We start from the raw sequence: 16,018 nt of genomic DNA on the forward strand, positions 1-16,018 counted from the left end.
TGTGTTGGGAGGGCCTCTTTCCTCCTTCCTCTGTAGTGATTTAGAAAGAGAGTGTTAGCGATCCAAAGAGATGCAGAGACTGCAGATTTCGTGTTCGTATTGCAGAGGTGTGGGTTCTTAGGGACGGGATCCAGGCTGACTGTAAGAAATGAACTCCTTCAGTAGTGACTGGGCTGCTTAGGAATCTGGGGAGAGACACAGAACATGGTCCACACCTGTTCCCATTCCGTGGCTGGAGAGACTATCTCTTTAAGAAAAGCCTTTGGGGACAGAACCCAAGAACATAAATAAACCCAAAAAAAGTGTGTGTGAGGCAGCCTCCCTCTCTAAAGAAGGTTGGTGTCTCTTAACGCGTCTTGCAGATTTGGAAGCGTGTCGTCCTTCTTTAATCATGATCATTATTGGAGGGAATGATTGAAATTTTAATTATTAAGTAGAAGGGAGGGCAGAGTGCTTTCACAGAGCACGGGGCAGGCGGAGGCCATCAGCTTGAACCTGGAAGCTGTGGTGGCAGCCTGTGACCCCTGCCGTGGCAGAAGGAGCAGTCTGTCTCCCTCCCATGGCTGCCTGTCTCCTAAAATGTTTGCATGCTGCGTGCTGCTGAGCCAGTGTTCAGACCAAATGCTCCATAATGGGAAACCATCAATTATTTCCTTCCTCTAGTCAAATGATATATGACTGCCCTTGATTTAATAAGGAAGGAGCATTTCGGAGGCAGGGAACCATTTGAACCGCGGAGCACAGAGGTTGTGCTGGGAGTGCAGGGTCGTTTTCTTCTTTTGCAGCCCACCGGGGATGTTGGCTTTGTGCTCATGGTGATGCAGGACAATGGCTTCCCTCCACCTCTGCTGAGTCTCACCCTCTCTGTGAGGGCTGTTCAGTGTGCAAGGCAACCTCGTGCAGGGAGGAATGCCTATTTGTAAATGGTGGGTGAAGAGAGATGAGGATCTGTCTGCCTCTTCGGTACCTTGATGGAAAAGTCTTACAACCACCAGAAGCCACTCTTTTTAAGGCTAATGTGGATACGATTTGTATGTCACAAGTCTCTGCATCTGCCTTGGCTGGAGGAAGGAAGGCAAGTGGCCACCCCAGGAAGTGATTTGGAGGCAAGGCTGAGCTCACCAGGGCTGGCTAGCACCCCTGTGCCCTGGAATTGGCTCCCGCTATCTGGGGGCTCTCACGTGGCCTAATCACCAAAGGAAGCCATCATCTAGGGTGAAAGGTTTACTTTAGCCCTAGGCAAGCACCAGAGTACAGGCCAAGTTTGCTTCCTAGGCTAGCAACGCTGGAAAGCAGATCACATTTTACACTGTGTCTTCTGCAGGGTTCACTTTGGTCAGGAGGCATACTACAAGAGACGCTGCTTTCATTTCTCTCCATAAAGGACACATCCTAAGCCAGGTGTGGTGGTGCACACCTTTAACCCCAGAACTTGGGAGGCAGAAGCAGACAGAGCTCTGTGAGTTTGAGGCCAGCCTGGTCATCATAGTGAGCTCCAGGACAGCCTGCTTCCCTCTCTCTCTCTCTCTCTCTCTCTCTCTCTCTCTCTCTCTCTCTCTCTCTCTCTCTCTCTCTCTCTCTCTCTCTCGCACTGTTAGGAGGGTTACAAGGTGTGACCTTATTGGAATAAGTGTGTCACTGTAGGGGGTGGGCTTTGAACCTCTGTCCACTATGGAGGAGTCAGTCTGCTCCTTGGCTTCCTTTGGATGAAGATGCAGAACTCTCAGCTCCTACTATGCCATGCCTGTCTGGGTGCCACCATGTCCCTGCCTTGATGATAATGGACTGAACCTCTGAACTGGTAAGCCAGCCCCAATTAAATGTTGTTCTTTATAAGATTTGCTTTGATCATAGTGTCTGTTCACAGCAGTAAAACCCTAAGAGTCTGTCTGTCTCCCTGCCCTCCCCCCCCACACACATGTGCATGCACACACATGTGCCAACAAACAAACAAAACCCTACAAAAACAACATTAGAAATCTACCATTGTAGAAGATATATATATCTTCCTACAGTATTTGTACCTACACACATACATATAAAGTAAAAGTGGAGTTATCCTAGAATAGGACAATGCTCTATTAGACACCACAGGCTGATAAATAAAAGTTACAGTGCCAGGCATAGGTTGCTTCTTTTAGGTTACTTCCAGAGAGGTCGCATAGCCTCCCAAACATTCCAGGCTTCTGCCGTTGCTCTTGGTACCCCTGAAGAACTTGATGATGAGACCCTAGTGCTTCAGCTGCTCCATATTTGAGTCACAGAGCATGGAGGAATGAGAAGCTTCGTTCCCACTGGGTAGCTTTCACAGTGCTGGAGGGAGCTATGTAAGCTACCAGAGGAGAAAAGTAATTACCAGTCATACCCAGCTTTGAACCCCAGGAGCTACAATAACAATTTGGTTTGGCAAGTCTCGCACCCCGGTGCAATAATGGCACGGATCTCACGGCAGCCACCAGCCACTTTGTGGTTGGATTTAAGCCCTACTCCATAAAACAAAACCCACACTCGGCATCGATAACAGGCTGAGAACCTGGATCAGGAAATGTCAGAGGCCCTCAGGCATTAACTGTCAGTATTAAACTGACTTTTAATGACTTATTGTTATACCCACAGAACAATGCACCTCTCACCCACGCACTTCATCTGGGGAGTTTCTGTTTTGCAGTAGATAGTGATTTGCAATAGTGATTTCCAATGTGCAGAAAATAAGATACTACAATATGTTCAGAACTAAAGAAAAAAAATATATATATTGTACCACCCCCTTATTCTTTGCATCTTCATGTAGTTATTACCTATAAGCCATCTCCTACTATCATAAAAATCTAATCCATGGGGCTGCAGAGATGGCTCAGAGGGTAAGAGCACTGACTGCTCTCCCGAAGGGCCTGAGTTCAAATCCCAGCAACCACATGGTGGCTCATAACCATCCGTAATGAGATCTGATGCCCTCTTCTGGTGTGTCTGAAGACAGCTACAGTGTACTCACATATAATAAAGAAATAAATCTTTGGGCTGGAGCAAGCAGGGACTGGGCGAACAAGGTTAGCTGGAGCAAGCGGGGTTGACCGGAGCAAAAAGGGGCCCTAAATTCAATCCCCAGCAACCACAAGAAGGCTCACAACCATCTGTACAGCTACAGTATACTCATATACATAAAACAAACAAACAAACAAACAAACAAATAAATAAATCTTAAAAAAAAATCTAATCCACAGAGGTGAAAAAAGAGACCAAATAATTTGTATCTTGGGTTATTTTATTCTTATTGGTTCTTTCTCTCTCTCTCTCTCTCTCTCTCTCTCTCTCTCTCTCTCTCTCTCTCTCTCTGTATATTATATATACATACATACATATACACACATATATATGTGTGTGTATATATATATATATACACACACATCTATCTATCTATCTATCTATCTATCTATCTATCTATCTATCTATCTATCTATCTATCTATCTATTAGGCCAGAAGAAGGTGCTGGTTCCCTTGGAGATGGAGTTACATGCAGTTATGGGCTGCCCAATGTGGGTTCTAGGAATCAAACTCTTATCTTCCAGAAGAACAACAACAAGTACTCTTAACTCCTGAGTCAATCTTCCATCCCCCAAATCGTTTACTTTGAACAAATTTACCTGTAGAGTGAGTGTTCTTCTAATTCTGAGCACAACATCTAGAGAAGACCCAGATTTTCAGTGATCGCTGGCATTTTTTTTTTTCTGTTGAAATACCATACAGGGAGGTATTTGAGAATCTGGTTTGTATTCAGGTAACATTGTAGCATATGTTCTACTGTTTCCTAGAAGCTAATGACTAGTTAAATTAGTTATATGGCTCAGAGCAAAGCAAAGGTGGTTGGCAGGTTTGACCAGGGTATCTGTTTGGGAAAATATTCCCTTAAGTTAAATAACACTGTGATATTCTATCAGCAGACTACCCAACCCTTATTGAAAAGGTCGGCTCTTTGAATGTCTCTCCAGGGTAATTATATTTAAAAGGGAGACTCGAAATGTAACATGTCACGAAGAGAGTTTTGACTTGCAGAAAAATAAGCAGAATTAGTTGGAAATTGTTGCCCAAACATTCTGCAGCTGGAAAATGTGATGGATTCTCTAGAGACTTTTAACAATAAGAAAAAGATATATTTTTTTTGCATCCTAAAGTTGGCTTAATAGAATCTCCGTAGAAAGACCCTGGACTGATGCTAAGGGCATTTTCTGTTTCTTCTGGATTCCTTTGCTCAGCTGGTTTCTGTCCCTGATGGAGCATTTGCTAAATAAACAAGACACCATGGCAGGCCCTGGGGCACAGGGATATTTGAAATCCCTGTGTGTTCTAGATTAATATGTACTAAAGGTACCAAGCAAAGTAGGAGGTAAACATTTATCTAAGTAAAGCACTAACTCCTGACAGTTACAGGGACTGAATTCTACCAGGGTCCTTGAACCCTGGGAGTTGGAATGGTCAGGGCTCTAGGGAGAAAGCAGTCTCCTGGGCCCACTAGAGTGCTCGGGGCTCTCTGCTTCAGGCTCGCCTCTGGAGGAGACACTACATGCTCCCTTCAGCCGATACCACTCCCAACTCCTGTTCCCCACTTGGTCAAAGCTCTCCCGGATTTCAGTATTTTGGTGGTGTGGGTTACTTTGGGTCTAGCTGTGCCCACCCTGCCGCTCCATTTACTGTAGTTTTAGGCTTTCTGTAAGTTGTCTGAGTCTGAGGAGGTACTGGAAACCAACCATGGCTCTTTAAGCCCTGCTCCCTCACACCTCTGGGGAAGTGCTTTGTGAAAGAGTCAACTACCCACGGCTTGTGCCATGTGCACAAGATGCCCTCTCAGGCTACTCTGGTATTCGGACAGAGAATATTCTAATTTCTTGGTCCCCGTGGACCAGAATTTTATGTTGAAAGGTCAAATGTCTGATTTGGTCGGAATCAGAAAGTCAGTAGAATGGAAGACTGAGAAATCTTGTTCCAAGTTAGTCATACCTGAAGCGACATCTGAGCCCCACGCACGGAGCTTTAAGGGCCAGGTGTCCTGTGCAGGTGCCTCAGAGGAAAATCCTTACCTACTGATGACATTTCCCCTGTCCTGTTGAACTTAATTAATTAATCCTAGAAATGACTTTTGTCAGTATTTCCACCTCATCTTAGAAGCGCCCACATCTGACTCTTCTGATTGTCAAGATCTATCTCATCCTTGCTCCTGTCAGAGATTTCTTAAAAATCATCTTTATGGGATGAGATGAGCTCGTTTGAATGCTGACATTTGATGGGCTCTGGGAAGCGATGCGCACCATCGTAAGCAGCACTATGATCCGGACGTGTGACATCTATCTGCAGCACCCACAGGAACGGTGTTTATTTTGGGCCCATCTTTATTAGGTTTCTTATCTTTATTACCGAGTTGTGTCTTCATATGTTCTGGATATCAGCCCTTCCTTCGCCAGATGTAATAGAAAATATATTTTCTTAGCGGATGATGGTTTGCATTTTCATTTTCTTGTGCTATCTTTGAAAGAGTAGTTTTGATTGAAATATTTGATACAATTCAATTAGTCTGTTTTTTTTTCCTCCTGTGTTCTGTACTTTACCTACTCCAGGCTTACAAAGACCATCTCCTTGCTTTCTGTTAGAAGCTTTATAGTTTAGGCTCTTGGATTTAGACATCCAGTCCTGTCTCACCGTGAAGCTCTCTCTGGCTGTCCTGAAATTCACCCTGTAGACTGCATGGCCTTGATCTCACAGAGATCTAGCTGTCTGCTTCTGCCTAGGTATGTGTCACTACACCTGGCTAAAAAAAAAAGATATAAAAAAAGATTTAATTTTAAGTGTGTATGTTTGTGATCCTGTGTGAGTTTATGTCCCAAGGACCACCTTGGCCTATTTACAATGACGACTTGATCATGTATATGTGAGTTCTCAGTTATTTTTTCTCTTTGTGTCTGCCCTTATACTGAGAATAACTTTATGTGTTACTTGGGCATTCAGGGAGAAACAAATCAAGCAGAGAATGCTGTTCTTTCCTTACCAGGTTGAGGAGACAGATTTTAGAGGGTTGGTGTTCAAGTAGAATACCGGCATGAAGAGAGGATGCTGGGAGCTGTAGAAGTCTGTATGGAAGTCCTAGTGGGGATACAATTGTGGGATGAATAGGAAGGATCTCCTGCACGCAGCCTATGGAGATCAGCCAGGGTCCCTTTCCTGCCTGGTCCACATTTGCCTGGGCTTTTAGTTCAAGACTCCTAGAAGCTTGGAATACCCAAGACACAATCCACATATCAAATGATGTCTAAGAAGAAGGAAGGAGTGGCCCTGGTCCTGGAAAGGCTCAGTGCAGAAGTGTAGGGGAATAGCGGGACAGGGAAGTGGGAAGGGGCGGATGGGGGAACAGGGGGAGGGAAGAGGGCTTATGGGACTTGTGGGGAGTGGGGATCAAGAAAAGGGGAAATCATTTGAAATGTAAATAAAGAATATATCGAATAAAAAAAAGGACTCCAGAAATAAAGCCCAAACAAGACAATATTTTAGAAGAAGTGAGGAGCTGATCATCCAGTCTATACCTGCACATACTAAGTAATGGCTGGTAGGTTTTCCTAGTTAAGTTTCATATATATGTGTATGTGTGTGTGTGTGTATATATATATATATATATAGTATATATGTGTATATACATATATACACATATATATGTGTGTGTGTGTATATATATATTTCTATTCTGTTAATTGCTTAAGTTACTTACTTATGGTCAAAGACTTTCTGACAATTTCTGAAGATTAGTCCTAACCCTGGCAAATACACATGTCTCTTACTTAACAAAGAGGGATGCTAACTAACAAATCACAAATAGCATGGTATTTAGTCTCTGTGGCTCTAACTTTTCAAGAGCTACACAGTAAATAGCACTCTTCTGAATCTAAGATTCCATCAATAGTTACCCACTCAGGTACATATCTCCCTATTTGATGCTCATTTAGAGCATTCATATTGTTAATTTTATACATAGTATTTTATTGTCTTTCTTTGTATTAATGTGGACCCAGGGGGAGAAGGGGGATTGAGTTTTCAAAGTTAGCATTTCCTTTTTTTTTTTTTTTTAAAGTTTGCATCGCTTCTCGGTCTTTTGACTAAGATCAAGTGTAAAAAAGGTTTTATTATTATTATTATTATTATTTATTGGGGTTTTGAGACAGAGTCTGTATAGCCCTAGCTGTCCTGGAACTTGCTCTGGACTAGGCTAATCTTGAACTCAGAGAGATCTGCCTGCCTCTATTTAGTGATGGGACTAACGGTGTCTTCCACTGCATTGACTTTGGTTTATCTTATTGTATTTTAATTGTGTGTGTTTATTTATGTATGTGTGAATGTGTTTATGTGTGTGTACTTGTGTGTATGTGTGTGAGTGTGTTTGTGTGTTGGGGAAATCTGCATGTGTAGTGCAGGTCTGTAGGGTCTGGAAAAGTGTATTGGATTTCCTGGAGTTGGAGTTACAGGGAGTTGTGGTCTGTCTGGAAATATGGGTTCTGGGAACAGAACTTGGGTCCTCTGCAAGGTCAGTATGTGCTCATAATCATGGGGCTATCTCTCCAGCCCCCCAAAGCTAGTATTTTTCTGCCAACTAATGAGCTGACTTATTGGAAAGCTATTGAAGGTAGCACCAGAAAGAGAGAGCTCCTGGGGTCTATTACTATTCTCAGCCTGTGCACGGACATGATGCTTTCTATGATATCTGGGAAAAGTTATGCAGTGATATACTGTCTCATTTTGTTTGTTTCTGGTCACATAAATGAAGTACTTTTTTTAGGGTAATAGTAAGAAATCTAGTCAAGAGATCCAGCCTGTCTAGTGCACAGGTCTTGTGGAGAAGTCCGCCTCCCTGCCAAGCTCCCTTAGAACTCCCACTTGCTGCTCAGTGGTTTCCGTTGGCTCCTCCTCCTTGCCTCTGGATTAAGAAGCCTCTCTCATTACTGCTCATCAGAGTCCTGCTGTTTCAGGAGCCATTTGTGCTGATGAATAGCTTTCTTTTTTAACACGCTAGGAATGGAGCATTTGGAGGAGGGCTTCTCTCATCCATTCCTACAGCTGTAACCATCATCTGTGTATCCATCCATCAGTCAATGCTATTGAGGATGGATGGTGTGTCTGGCGCTCTGTGTCGTTTAATACAGATACATATAGTACTGACGCAGTTCCAGTCCATACAGGGCACATAAATCACGGAGTTCTTAGGAGTTCAGTTAGACATACCTTCAGCTATCTGTATAATAGCAGCATAATGATTAGTGAGACAGGCATCTCGGCTTAAGCATATAGATGAGAGGTGAAGGCTCAAGCGTTTGTGGTGTCTTAAAACTAGCAACAGAGAAACATATGGCTTGCTAGGGGATATAGAGGGAGAGGTGCTGGGACACAGAGGTGCTGGGACAAAGCTCCCTGAAGATGGGGATGCTTGAGGTGACTCTCAAAGGATGCGGAGAAGTTATCTTGGTGGGACAGCAATCACCCCACTCCTCCCACCCCCAAATCACACTCCACTCCTTCCTCATCATCTCAGAAACTCGCAAAGACTCCTGGCCACAGCCTTGTCCATATTTGGTCAGTGAGTTGTCAACAGAGGTTTTCTTTAGGGATTCCAGGAAGAATTGTGTGCACACAGGTGGTCCAGAAGGAGGGAGGAGTGGTCATGGGTGTTCCTGTAGCTCTTTGGCCATCTCTCAAATTCTTATGTCTACGGTCTTTTTGAATACTACGCACAGATGAGCTTACATGCCTTCTAACATACTTAACTTCCACTTTCCTTTGGAGAGCCAGAGCCTGACCATTCACTGGAAAGCAGCCCACTTGATAAGGTAGGTAGGAAAAGAGAGGAGGGGTAAAGCCTGGCAGGGAGAAACTGGAGTGGGGGTGGGGAAAATGTCTTTGAGAAGCCACAGCACAGAGCAGGATTCCCCTAAGGTGGGTACTACGGTGTTCTGGTATTCCTACGTGTAGCATGGCGGCCAGAGCCTTGTAGAAAGTGCATCTGGGGAGATAGATGGGAGGGCCTCCAGTGTCAGGCTAAGTAAGAAAACCGGGCTTGATGCTTCAAGGTGATGTCAAGCTCACACCTTCCACTTAAAAACACAAGCTGGGAGAAGGGAGAACAGATGACCTGTGTAGGAGAGTTTGGGGGTTGAGCTAATTAGCTATGTGCATGGATGAGCACACCACTGTTCTGGTATGAGCGGTAAGCAGGTGGCATAGTTCAGGACTTAAGGTGAGCAGAGGGGGCAGAACAGAACAAGTCCTTAAAGAGTGCATTTAGAAATTTGAAAGCAAACAGAGCTAACTGGCAGTGACAGGAACCGGGACACTGGTTACTTTGGATTGTGATGAGATGTAGGGAGTCTACTGGAATGATGGAAATTCTTAGGGATGAGATACAGGAAGCAGAGTCAGAATGTGATCATGCTTTTGTCGGGGAAGGGATACATAGAAAACTGTGATGTTGCAGGACAAAAGGTATCTTAATTCTCCTGTTCCTCATACTACGGCATCTCTCAGTGCCACAGGCTGGTGCCCTGTGTCTCACCTGCCACAATGGAAGAGGTGCTGGGCTGCCTACCACTGACATCTTTATCTTTCATCCTGGGCAAAAAGAGTTAGGGTTTCCATTGCTGTGAAGAGACACCATGACCAAGGCATGAAGTGGAAACTTCTAGGTTTTTTTGGTAAGTTAGTTAAGTCAAATGTTGTCTTATTGGGGCACACAGGTGAAAGGATGTCTTGCTATAGCAAACACGTGACAACTTTTCCTGAAGCAGACATGTGTGAAAGGATGTTTGGATATAGCAAACATGTGAAAGGACCCTTGATGAAGGGTCCCCACAGACACTGGGAGACAATCACTGAGCATTGGCTTGGTCTGCTCTGCCTGGTTATTCTTCGATAACAACAAACAGACACACATGTATTGGTTCGCCTTACATGGTGTTGTTGAGCTCAACTTGTGATAATGTTGCCATCGAGATAAACTTGGCAAAGAACTGTTTGTGAGGTTCCTGCAGCAGCCTGCCACTTCTGTGGCCTTACCTCAGGTTGCTTGGCAAACCTGACAGTTTTTTCAGGATTGAACTACAGCTGCCTGGTGTCTGCTTGCTGAGAGGACTGCACTGTAGCTGCTGGTTCTTGCCTGGTGTCTGCCTGCCTAGAGGACTGATCTGCAGCTGCTGATTCGTATTTGGTGTTTGCTATGGGACTGAACTACTGTCAAAGATCAAGCTTGCCCCCAAAGAACTCTTGCAGAACAGGTCTACTTCCCCTATATCCTAATAACTTTTCTCTCCCACTGCCTCTGCTGGTGAGAGGAAAGGTTGAACCCTTATTAAAAATAGGTTGCAAAAAATTTTATGCCTACAAAGGCAAGTCTTATAAAGGAAAGCATTTAACTGGGGCTGGTTTACAGTTTCAGAGGTTCAGTCCATTATCATCATATCAGGTAGTATGGCAGCGTGCAGGCAGACATGATGCTGGAGAAGGAGCTGAGAATTCTGTATCTCATTCCGAAGAAGGCAAGCAGAAGACTGGCTTCCAGGCAGCTAGTAGAAGGGTCACAAAGCCCATCCCCACAGTGACATACTTCCTCAAACAAGGCCACGCCCATTCCAATGAGGCCACATCTCCTAATAGTGCCACTTTCTGGGCCAAGCATATTCAAACCACCACAAGAAGTTTAAAATTATAGAAATAAAATTTCTATTATAATTTGGTTAAAAAAAAGAGAGATGGGTGACAGACAGATTATGCTCAAAATAGGAACCTCAGGACCCAATGACATAGGGTCAGTCTCAGGAGACTGAGCAAAATGATACTGGAGGGAGCACTGGATGGGTTCCTCAGGCTACAGGCTGATGTGTTGTGCAACCAATATAAGGATAAGTAAGAACTGGCTCCAAAATTGGATTCTATTTATACATTATGCAAGCAACTCAACTTCAGGGTCGTGTGTTCTATATTGTCTGTCTGTTTGTAGTTCATTACAAAGGCTGGGCAAGAATGCTGGGTGAGTGGTGTTACCCTGGCAACTCTGGGGAGACTGCTGTGGTCCAGAGGGAGAGAAGAAACTTTACGGTTAAGAGTGGATATGTCAGGCTCACAAGGAGGTAAGATGAGGAAGAGCACTCTGTCCATACGGACTGCATTACCATTGCTACCTGTGACCCACCCACAAAGACCAGACTCCAAACCAAGATACTGACTATTGAACAACTTTGATCTATCAGCCCCAATACAGAAATAAACATCATGTCCCCTAAAAAGCAAGAGGTACCTCCACTGATATATTATCATATTATACCCATAGTTCTGTCTCTGCTGGTCCACGTGTTTCTGGACTGTTTGGCAGCTTAAGATTTGGTGCAGAGGGCATGGCAGAGTTCGTAAGATATTGGCGGGTACCACGAAACCATCCTTTACAGGATGGCCGAGGCTTCAGAATGCTCCAGAATGACTTCTAGCTAAGTATAAAGAAAGACATTATAGAGATGAGAAGAGTTTACAGAATGCAATGTATATCTCAGAAGAGAGAATGTCTTGATTCCAGAAAGTGTTGAAGTTTAACGAAAGCTGGGCAGCGATGGCATGTGCCTTTAATCCCAGCACTTGGGAGGCAGAGGCAGGTGGATCTCTGCGTTTGAGGCCAGCCTGGTCTACAGAGTGAGTTCTAGGACAGGCAGGGCTACACAGAGAAACCCTGTCTTGGAAAAAAGAGGCAAATATCACCCCCACCTGAGCTTGAAAGGGAAGGAGGGCCAGATAATATTTGATAACTGCTCCAAGAAGACATGAGAAGGAAAAGGCGAACTCCCCATCCCCCTCCTCCTTCTTCTCCCTTCTTCTCCTCCTCTTCTTCTTCCTCCCCCTCTTCTTCGAGACAGGATCTCATATATTCCAGGCTCTTTTTGAACTCACTATGTGAACTGGTAGAAAAATATTTGGCAGATAATTCATGTGATTAAAGATTAGTATTAAGCAATATGAAGCATGCATGCACTTCAGTAGCAATGCTACAATTGCTACTAATAATAGGAACCTGGTTAAGATTAGGCAAAGGACCTCAATGGACATTCTCCAAAGAAGGCACAGAGGTGGTCGAAAGACATAGAAAGAATGCTCAATATCACTGATCATCAGAAAGGTAGAAATTAAAAATCACCCTTACCACATACATGAGTCTCATGTACACATATAACTCAGCCTATTAATGAGACTTCATGAGGTCTGTGTGTTTGAATGAGGAAAATTATGTATTCCATTTCAGTAAACTCTAGGTGAAAATTGGCATTTCTTTCAACACACATGTTGTATTAACATGCTCTCAGTGTATGCACAGAAGGAAGGTATATGTTGAAATGAGTATGGGTTTGTGTTTAGAGACTCATTCCCATCAAACCTAGTTTGGATATGTAAATACTACAACATCTAAGCAAAAACCTCAAATCTGAACTACTTCTGGTCCTTTCCGAGGCGGCCTTCTTGTCCCCATCTTTTGTGTGCCTCTCTGTCTCTCTCCCTCAGGTGCGTGTGATGTCAGAAACAGACGAACATGTATTGTGTCTTTCTACGGTTGGAATTTGTTGGAATAACAACACATTCATAAACAGTATCAATTTTGTTGGCTGCTATCTGACAGGTATACCGGTTTCTCTGGATAGCTGGCTGTTGGCAAATAAGTTCTTTTATTCCAAGCTTAACTGTTAATGCTAATTCTCAACCATCACATACTAAATATATCCACGTGTATTTACACAGAGCAGGGCTACTTCAAAGAGGTTAGAGGTTCTGCTGCTGAGTTCAAGGTGCTCCAGGGGGCATTCCTTTAGGCACAGGCAAAAGGCGGATTGAGATACAAAGAGGGCCTCTGTGGGGGTCAGCAGTGGGGACCAAGAAGGGCACAAAGCCCTGGGCTCATCACAAGTCCTCTGTATGTTGGTACATATCCCTGATGGCGATATGACTGGTTCGTGGGAGTCCCAGACACAGCTGTGACCATGTCTCAGGACGATGACCGCGTGTCAGGGCTGGTGACAAGTCTTCCGTTCAGGTACTTGTCAGTTTCTGGACCTGGTTTTTCTGAGGTTTCAACATGCTTACATGTTCTCACATGGCTCAGCAGGCTTTGATAAGTTTATAGGTGGTGTACTCTTTATCTTCAGGAGTGAGCCGTTTGTCAGCCGGAGCTTCGTGGACTGTCTGCACAAGTGTTATTTATGTGCACGGCAAAGAAATGGGTGGCCTGCCTCTGGGTTTGTGTTAAGAATGTATTCAAAGCCTTGCAGTGGTGGTGCGTCCCTTTAATCCCAGGACTAGGGAGGCAGAGGAAGGAGGATCTCTGAGTTCAAGGTCAGTTGACCTATAGAGTGACTTTTAGGACAGTCAAGACTACACAGAGAAACCCTGTCTCAAAGTAAAAAAGAAAGAAAGAAAGAAAGAAAGAAGGAAAGAAAGAAAGGAAAGGAATAAAGAATGGTTCAAAGGTTGTCTGTGAACTGTGAAACAGAGTCTCCCAGGGCAAGGTATGAAAAACCTTGTGAAAAGTCACTGCTTTACACAATATGGAGAAACTTGGTGCAGGGCGCAGGCTGATAGTTGTAGCAATCCACCTCTGTCCACACACACACAGTCACAAAACTGGCCTCAAACTCACAACGTTCCTACTGTAGCTCACTGAGTGCTGGGATTGTAGGCATGCGCTTCCACTGGTCTGGTTTCTTGTAAGGGATATCTATTTGTGTTTTAAATACACTGATTTGTTATTTAAAGCATTAGTAAAGGGATGCATTTTAATCTATTTAATCTGCCTTTATTATTTGGAAAACTGGGTTTCCTTTGACTTTCATATATTTTATTTTATGTATTTAAAAATGGCATTCAAGATAGTGTTAAGGGAAATATTAAAAAAAGAACTCACCAACTCCCTGGTGGGGCCGGATCAACTGGTGGACCACAGGGCTCCAGCTGAATGATCTCAACTCAGCGGTTTCTCTGCCTGCAAACTCTCCGGCATGTGTGTGGGGTCCCCCAGTTCCTCTCACTACCATGCAACGCCTCATATACCCCACGGTTAGCTATCTCAACGCCCATTTACCCGGTAGAATTAAATCTCTTAAAGCTTATAGTTAACCAATCAGATTTATGTATCGATAAAATCACAACTTACAAGATGCCAATATAATAGTTTCAAAGCCAATTGATAATGATAAAGCTTTATCCCAATTATTCTAACCTTATGAATCATCATGTCGGCCTCCATTTTCCTTTCTCCTCCTTGTTGGGGTTCTGTCTAAGCTCCACCCCACACCTCCCTGGCAATAGCCAGGTATGCCCCGCCCCAGAGATCTGGCCCACTATAAGAGGGGCTACTTGCCCCTCCTCTCCCTCTTTGCTCTCCTGCTCTCCCACATACTCTCACCTCTCTGCCCCTTGGGCTCCCCCACTCCACGTGGTCATGGCCAGCCTCCACTCTACTACTTTCTCTCTCTCTCTTTCTCTCTCTCACTCCCATACCCTACTCTGAATAAACTCTATTCTATACTATGCCACCTTCCCCCACACCGCTGAGCCACACTCCCCTAACCCCTATCCTCCCCCTTTTTAAGCTCCCTTCACTCCTCTTCTCTCCTACTCTTAACCCTGTCTCCCTTTTCCCTGTCCAATCACAGGCCTCTTGCTTCCCTAATGTGACTGGACATGGAAAATTCTGCAGCATTTTGCCCTTTCTGTTTAATTAAAAAAAATACTCTATCAAAATATAAATTGAGTACAACTATTACCATTTAGTAATTAATAAAGGACAAGTTAGACTTAAGAGCCATTCCAACATTTTGTTAATAAAACAAATCACTGTCCTCTATCCTAACTTAAAAGACTATAATCCTGAACCTGGCTTTAGATTAAACACCATCTGAAAACCATCCTCTCAAATTTGTTCTCTCAAAGTAAATCACCTGGGTGGGCTAGGAGACTATGTAGTTTTTCAACCTCATCAGAAATCCAAGAACAGCTAATATTACCTGAAAATATGAGAAGCACAAAATATAGCCAATTTAGCCAAATTTCCAAAACTTAGCTGATTTATAGAGACCGCAGATACTTGGACAGTCCCCTACGGCAAAACGTTGGAGCACTGGGGAGGGGCCAGGAGTGCAGGGAGTTGGCGGGTTCTTTTTTTTTTTTTTTTTTTAATATTTCCCTCAACAACATAAGAGTCTGAATTTTCTACCAGATTGCCAAAGGGATTGATCCATGGCACACAGTAGCTAAGAACACTTACTGTCAGTGTCAGAATTTCTACCAAGAAAACCACTGGATTCTGGAGGCAAGCAACTTCTGTAGAAAGTTAGAATCTAAGAAGGTTAGTGCAAATTCCCCTCTTAAGATCCTGCCTGGTGGATTATTATTTTCCACTGTAATTGGGATATGGCTTTAAAAGAAGACCACGAACGCAAACACATCACATGTACGTCTCTGAGAAAATCCAAATATTTATGCCTTCAGCTAACATTCAAAGATCCTCTCTCAAGCCTGAGATATTATTGAGAGTTCCCACTGTTGATGGTGGTGATTAGAGGGGCCTTTAGAAATGGCTTCCAGGGAACGAAGCAGCTGCCTGAACGCCTGGAGGTGGGGAGGAGGCCACCACGTGTTTCTGCGATACTTGCAGTTCAGTCACACAGTGGTTGATTTCTGAGAACATCAGAAATGTGCTAGGATGGAGGTGGAAATTCTATACTCTCCAGCTCTAACTGGGACATTGCATAATTGCGGAAGAACTGAGGCTGGACTCCACTGTCTCACTTTGCCTGAGAAGAAGTTAGCTAGCATGAAAAGGAACCGAACAGAAACAGAGAGGCGGCTTGCGGGGGAATTGCTGACAGAGTCACCGGCGGGGAGCTGAGGTGAAACAGCTTTGATACAGACCAACACACGCGGTTCTAATTAGTAAAACAGGCCATGGCAGTGAGCTCTGTGTCT

The 16,018-nt window shown here is 44.0% G+C and overlaps 1 protein-coding gene and 1 pseudogene across 1 annotated transcript in view; one reads left to right on the forward strand and one right to left on the reverse strand.

Moving 5' to 3' along the window:
• Window positions 1-16,018, reverse strand: part of Prkn (parkin RBR E3 ubiquitin protein ligase) — a 1,193,927-nt gene that overhangs the window by 108,445 nt on the left and 1,069,464 nt on the right. The window lies entirely within an intron of this gene.
• LOC127674301 (uncharacterized) lies at window positions 7,115-7,254 on the forward strand (annotated as a pseudogene).

The sequence above is a fragment of the Apodemus sylvaticus genome, chromosome 23 (genome assembly GCF_947179515.1).
Source record: "Apodemus sylvaticus chromosome 23, mApoSyl1.1, whole genome shotgun sequence".
Lineage (NCBI taxonomy): Eukaryota > Metazoa > Chordata > Mammalia > Rodentia > Muridae > Apodemus > Apodemus sylvaticus.